The sequence below is a fragment of the Ursus americanus genome, chromosome 4 (genome assembly GCF_024610735.1).
Source record: "Ursus americanus isolate L20-20 chromosome 4, mUrsAme1.1.p, whole genome shotgun sequence".
In the NCBI taxonomy this organism is placed as follows: Eukaryota; Metazoa; Chordata; class Mammalia; order Carnivora; family Ursidae; genus Ursus; species Ursus americanus.
Window position 1 is genome coordinate 66,023,934 of NC_142130.1, and position 8,127 is coordinate 66,032,060.

Here is an 8,127-nt window from a genome sequence, read left to right on the forward strand (position 1 = left end):
AGTTCAGTATGTGTTTACCCTTCCTCCAGGACACTTGCTTGGCCCCTAGTCAAATTTCTACAACATGGAGAGTATTTCTATAATAAATAAAATTTTAAAAATATTTTTAAAAACATTTTCAAACTCCCTTAAAGGAGGGAAATATGTTTCTTATCAGGATGCATGAATCAGATAAAAGCAGTACTTCTGGTTGAAGTGCAAGTGGCAGAGTTTCAGCCTGTCTGTTTTGTTTCTCCTTTCCCTCCCTGCCTGGCAGCTGAGTTGCCCAAGAGACACGGTATAAAAACTCCTGCTCTGGGTCTACTTCTGCCATTCCTCCTAGCTTTCTGCTCTCTGTTCCTTCAATTTCTTTCATATTATCACAACAAAGAGTTCTTAACCCGCCTCTGATTAATTCAAATGTAAAGGAATGAAGACATAAAAATGCTGACCCTATGTATGCATTGACTAAAATCTATTTTTAAGTTATCATCATCAATTATATACCCATATGTGTATTAATCTTATCTTTTTTGTTAAGGGCAGGTAATTTTATATCCCACAAAAAAAATTATCACTTCGCAAATGTTTTTTTTCAATTGGTCATCATCCTATAATTGACGCATGTATTATGACTGAAGGCAACTTGTAAAACATGTCAACCTAACTTCCCCTGCTGATATTCAGAAAAGCAATGCTTCTCCAAGAATGGGAAAATAATTTTCTCCATTCTGAAGTGTTGTCTTATAAAATAAAAAAGTCTTCAACAACATGATGATTCATGAATTATTTTTATCTGCAATGGTGAGAAAATGCTAATAAATCGGATTCCTGAAATCTGCACTCTATCACAGTGCTGAAAAGCAAGGATGCTGCCTTACACATCCCAGTAAGTACATAGCATGGTGAAGCAGAGCTAATGTGCTCATAACATTTTACATTCATCAGTGCTTTGTTTACAGTGCCTGGTTTTATCTTAAATAAAACACTTTGATATAGATAGGACATACATTAATATTCCAATCTGAGAAATAATGAAACTGAAGTCCAGACAGTTAAGTGACATGCTTAAAACTATTCACCTGTTAAGGCATGACACTTTGGTTACCTGAACCTGTATCCTTGCTCCTTCTAAGCACCCTGCCAATTAAATCTTATACATTCAGCTAAATATAGATGAACTTCCAAGGTCAAAAAGGGAGGAGGTGATTAAGTATAATATTTAACAGTCCATTTAAGGGAAATATGTTTTCTTTCTTTGTTAAAAACAAGAGTAGTTCATCATTCGAGACTGAGAAGAATGGGCATTAGGAGAGAAAACTGACTTCATTAATAATATCGTATCATTATAGTAGAGAAATATTTTTCTTAAACAAAGGGTTTTACCAAAGCTTTATATAGAAAGCCATGTATCTGTTCAAGTTTTTTTTTTTTTTTTAAGTTTAAAGGAACAGTGAAGTATCTGTGTCATTAATTTCATTTCACCAGCATTTATTTATATCCTTCTCTAAGCCATTTACTAAACTGGGGGTTTGGGATTAAAGATTAATAAATTCTAGCCTTGGGGCCCTGGGTGGCACAGCGGTTAAGCGTCTGCCTTCGGCTCAGGGCGTGATCCCGACATTCTGGGATTGAGCCCCACATCAGGCTCCTCCGCTATGAGCCTGCTTCTTCCTCTCCCACTCCCCCTGCTTGTGTTCCCTCTCTCGCTGGCTGTCTCTATCTCTGTCGAATAAATAAATAAAATCTTAAATAAATAAATAAATAAATAAATAAATAAATAAATAAATTCTAGCCTTTTGTGGAGAATTTTGTGAATGAATTGCCAACAGTCAAATCTATAATCCTCCTCCTTCTCTTAAACACAGAGCAAGGTATACCTGAGCTTACTTGCCTTTAGGTGTGGCCATGTGGCTAAGTTCTCCACAGTGGACTGTGAGTGGAAATAGTGGGACTAACCATTTCTATCCACAACTAAGAGAATTCCCATAATGTGGGAATTTCAGTGCTAAAATCAGGAAAGATCCTTGCAAACCGAATTGAGTTAGTCACCCTAAGTGCAAATGGTTTCCCTGTTTTCAAGCCTGTTCTCTAAGAACCTCACATACGAACTTCTCCATGCTCTTTCCCGTTTCTAGCAGACTCTCATGGACATAGCTACGGTGACCTTAACTGCCACAGCTTTGCAATGCTAAAACCTCTGTCAGCCTGAGTCCCCGTGTGATCACATGGAGCAAAACAACCACAGATGAGGAGCCTCAAATTCAGAATTCCCAGGCTAGACTTGTTTTTTGTTTGTTTGTTTGTTTTAAGATTTATTTATTTATTTGAGAGAGAGAGAGCGAGAACAGGGGAAAAGGGCAGAGGGAGAAGCAGGCTCCCCATTGAGCAGGGAGCCCAACTCGGGGCTTATCCCAGGACCCTGGGATCATGACCTGAGCCAAGGGCAGATGCTTAACCAACTGAGCCACCCAGGTGCTTCTCCAGCCTAGATTTCTTATAAAAGATGGCAACGAACTTCCTTTTTACAAAGCCCCTAACTTCTGCGTCTACTTTATAACCATGTCTTATCTTTTCAAAATAAGATAAAACTCCTAATCTTAAATTACTTAAAGTCATAACATAAAAAACAAATACCAAAGGAAAGGAGAATAGTTTATTATAAAAAGAGAATTAAAAGAGTAACAAGTTGAACTTTGTATTTGGTGATATTTAAAATTGAAATAGTAATTTTTTTATGGCATTATTCAAAGTACGTTTCTAGAGACACATGATTACTTAAATAGATGATGAATGTAGCTAATGATTACTCCTTGACCCAATATATCAGTGAGATTATCACAAAAAAGCACAATTTTTGTCTAGATTTGTCTTTAATAAGTGGAAAATGGAAATGGAGAAGTTGGAAGGACCCTCTACAGTGAAGATATATTATTTAATTCTTAACATTAAAGCACTGTTAAAACGAAAAAGGGTTTATTTAAACAAAGTCTTATTTCATAAAACTCCTGTTCTTTGTGATCTATGATTCTTTTATTGGCAGCACAAATAACAAGAGAGTTTTATTGCTTTAAGAAATCATTAATCTTGCCTAGTTTTTTCAACAAACTAGGAAATGATTTTGTGAGTGCACCTTATTTTTCCTAATGCTATCCATCCCTTCACAGTAAGAACTATATAATTCTCATATTACTTGTCTCATAAAGCAAAAGCTGTCCTGGATATGTTGGATATCAGGATATGCTTCTTATAATTACAAAGACTGAGCAACTTTAATTCCTCCAGTTATTTCCATTACCAGGGGAATTTGATTTATTTTATTTTCAAACAATAGGGGTATTGTTGGTAAAATGTTGAATTTCTCTTCTGTGACCAGATACAACCCTACAAAATTTGATTTGCTTTTTTAAAGAAGAGCCTTTCATAAAGACCTATTCTCAAAAAAAATGATTAAAAGTGACCTACGAATAAGACTGCATGGACTTCTGACAATTTAAAACACTTATTAAGAATTGATCCACTGTTACCTCATATAGTCACTTTCCAATCAATTTTTGGTCAAAATACAGCAAATAATGTTTATATCTCTTAAACAGTGTACTACTAATGGTTGATTTCCTCTGTCAAACTCCAGATACTTGTTTTCCTCATAATGAGGAGCTGTGGACTATGAAATTATTAATATATGAGTGTTTTCTTGGAATGCTAAATGCATTAGAGATTTATTTAAAAATAAAACAAAGAAAACTATGTATGGAGAAAACTTTTGGAACAATCAGTCACTGATATACTTTCCTCATCATCAATAATGTAAATAGAATCCTTCAGTGAACATCAATTTCATATGTTTGCTCTTCAAACACAGTTTCTCTCAATGTATATATGAGTAAAACTTGTACAAGCATGAGTCCAGGTAGTGCATGAGAGTGAGCCAGGTTTTTATGTGTATAACTCATGTCCCTGCTGATTTTCTCTGAATTGATTATGTCCATGTACATGCTGCACAGTATATCAGGATATAAATAATACAGCAAAATGCTTTGAACTGTTTTCAAGTTGTAGAAATTATTTAAGAAGCAGAAGCTAAAAATAAGGGTGCCATATCAAGATATGTGCAGGCTTAAAAATCTCAAAAGAATAACACTGATAACCTGAAGAATAAACCACTGTGTTATCAATTAAAATAGCAAGAAAATGTAAGAAAATTCATTAAATTGCAATCATAAATTCAATACAAAAATGATTACATAGATTAAGACATTAAAGTCTACTTAGTTTGGGGCTGATGAAAATAGTTTATTATAATTAGTCTGGATCTATCAAGTATATTTACTAAAATAAATCAGCATTAGGAAATATAAAAGTAGACATTATAACTTTATATTGAATACAAATTTCTCTTTCTTTCTCCCCCTCCCCCTAGTATATACCATGATAAGAATGTAAAATTCAGAAAGATTAGCTAGAATAAAGAGCTCCCAGCTAGCAAAAACATATCACCACATACTTGAAAAGCAATATTCCATATTTGCTAAGAAATTGTAGATGTTTTAGGTAGAAATTCTTAATTTCATCTAAAACTAATATATGTTAGAAAACCTAACTCATAATCTGAGAAATGATTATTTTATTACACATTTTTAAGTAAAATAGTGTTTATGAGGCCTCTTAAATTCCAATTTCCTTTTTGTTATTTAAGTCTTACTAACAAAATCAACCAACATAGCTATAAAAACATCTCTACAATATGAAAAGTTGAATGGTCTCTGAAGCAACTGTTGTAAAGTTTCCTCTGCATATTTGCCTTATAAAATGACTGATCACACTAGTTTATCTTATGGATGTGATCTAGAGTGCCATATCATTTAGTAAACCTCATCTTAAGCTCTAACAAATATATTTCACTGGGTTTAGCTTCATTATGTCTAAGCTGACCCTCCATAAATTAAAATACAACCAAATTACAGATAATTCTACTAATATATATGATAATCAAGACCAAATATATAATATCGTTATTAATAAATAAACAATGATATTTTGTGGAAAAAAGTGTGAAATGAAACTTTTTTTATTATGAAGAGGTGTTTCTGTAATTAACTGGTTAAATTATATGTAAACTTAATAGAACTTGCTTTCATGGTTAAGGTGTGAAATATTGGCATAAGCTTGTTACTTAGCAATGTAAATTTACATATTTTCTCTCTTAACATTGTGTCATATTTTGCTACAAGAAAATTGCATTTAAAACTAAAATATCAATACAAATATTGAAAAAGATGGAAGATGTGGGCATTTTTCTGAAAAATGTATAAATACACAGTCAAGCGGGATAACAGAAATCTAAGAAACCATTTTCTTCTTAGAAAACAATGTGTTTCCCTGAATTAATCTGGATAATTGCCTTAATTTTACTCTGATTTTGTAGAAATATGATGGAATTTTGTGAATCATTTATGCACATAAATTAATTTTAAAGGAAAACATACCTTTTTAAATGCAATGTAATTCTTTAATTCAGAGTGTTTCTAAGTACTTTCTCTTTTTGTAAAAAGATTTTATTTATTTATTTTTCAGAGAGACAAAGAAAGGTGGAGCTGCAGGCAGAGGGAGAAGCAGTTCCCCCACTGAGCAGACAGCCAGACAGGGACTCAGTCCCAGGACTCTGGAGTCATGACCTGAGTAGAAGGCAGGTGCTTAACCAACTGAGCCACCCAGGTGTCCCAAATCATTTTGTCTTTTTAAAATATTTTGGGGTAGAAGAAAAGTATTTTTTTTAAATATATTTTTCAAACAAAACAGTCACTAAGAATACGAAACCTCCTGAATATTTGGACATTATGTTTTTGGACAGTAAATAATTATGGTTGTTAAATTATTATTTTAGGGAAAAGAGCATTGCATTCTGGCTCTCATTTTTATTGCACTTTTTTTTTCTTTAAAATGAATTGTCTTCGATATAACCACAATTCCTCAACATTGATTAATCTTCTACTTTAAAAAAAATTAGACATAGAGCAAAACAAAACAAAACAAAAAATCAACATTACCAGTAATAAAATAAATTGTTTTCTAGATATCTTATAATAAATAAATCTTTTGAAACAAAGAAAACTTTTACAATATAGAGTCCACATTGGGAGCAACGGCAAAATAAACAAGTGACTAAAATGACTTGTGTTCTCATGAAACAAAAGAAATGAATATGAAATGTGCTTTGAACTGAGATCATTATCCAATGGGTTCTTCTAGGGGTACTAGGGACCTCCCACTCGCATTTGATTCTCTTGGTTTCTTGACCATCTAGAAATGCTGTAAGCAGCAGTATTTCTAATCCTAAAAAGAAATAGGAAAAATTCTATTCTCCTGCCCACCAGCTAAAGAGATAAATGGGCAGGTCTCTGAAGGATTTACCCTCTTGCTAAGCATGCTTTACTAGACTTTCTACCAAAATCCAGCAGTTTGTGTTTAGATGTATATTTGCTTCTTTATGGAGAGATAGCTCTTCTGCCTTTTTCTGATAATAGTAGTAGATCCAATTAGATCCAAAGTTTCCAAAGAAATTTTGCTTTGATGGCTAGAAACTCAGGACAGGTATGTTTCAATGCAGGGTATAATAGAACGGAGATGACAAATCTTGAATGCTACAGCACAGGCAGCAGGGAGGATATACAGATCCTGGATGATACAGTGCCTGAGATAAAGGATTACTGAGGGAGGTAGCGTGCTACAGCTTCAAGAACACAGGGAAAGGAAACACAGTTACACATCACATGACCTTAAGAATAGGAAATAATTTTTCTGGTGTTCTTCCAGTAAATTGAAAAATATATATATACTGCTTTGCATAATGATTATAAGCCCAAACTTCTAAACCAGACTGCCTGGGTTAAAATGCCAGTTCTACTACTTACTACCAGTAAGACCTAAGGGCCCTTACTTAAGCTCTCTGTACCTCAGTTTCCTTCTCCATGAAATCAGATAATAACAAAATATTTAATGAGTTGTTAAAGGATTAAATAAGTTAATCCATACAAAGTAGTCAGAGGAATAGCTGGCACGCATTAACTTCTCAATAAATATTAGCTATTTTATTACTGATCATGGTAAGGAAATTTTCTAAAATTCCTTTCAATTCATGATCAAGTTTTCTATGAATCTGAGATTAATAAACTATTGGGGGCACTTCTGGGAGAATCAAAGGGAGTGGTCATCAAACAAGGAATTATTGATCAAGTTTGTCTTCTCAGTTTTTTGCCTAGACATAGTTTTGACTTTGAAGATGATGGAATGAAACACTGACTTAAATTCTCCAATATTGCTGTATTCAAAATGACTTCATGCTTTAGAGATGAAAAATGCTGTGGATGAGCTTTTTCTAAACTGTGATTTCAATGCAGTGCCGTTTCTTGGGTAGTTTCAGAAATCACAATAGACTTCTATCCAGAGTCTCAAGGTTACATTACAAATGCTGAGATATAGAAAAGTTATTTTATTTTCTTAAATTTCATTGAATTTGGCTTCATATAATATCATACTGAGGTTTTAGGACATTATGTTATTTAGATAACACTTAAGCTGATAACATGAATAGGGTGTTTATTTCCTAGCCAATAGGCACAGTGAGCGCCTACACAGAATTTAACTTCCCCTAAGATATCATTTAAATTGTCTTTAACTGGGGCGCCTGTGTGGCTCAGTCATTAAGCGTCTGCCTTCAGCTCAGGGCCTGATCCCAGGGTTCTGGGATCGAGCCCCGCATCAGCCTCCCTGCTCTGCTGGGAGCCTGCTTCTTCCTCTCCCACTCCCCCTGTTTGTGTTCCCTCTCTCGCTGGCTGTCTCTCTCTCTGTTAAGTAAATAAATAAAATCTTTAAAAAAAAATAAAATAAATTGTCTCTAACTATAATGCACATGTTTCTTTTCCTCATGGATTCCAGGAGATGCTTATTCAATAGGTTGGTAGTAGGACCTAAGCACATGTATGTTTTAGCAGCTCCCCAGAAATTTCTCATCTGTACCATGTTAGAAACACTGACCTATTTGATTTGCTTCAAACCCACTGAGATCTTATTGTATATAACTTACCTGTGTCTGCATTAGAAGCATCTTAACTATTTTCAGTTCTATTATACATACATCCACTTGGT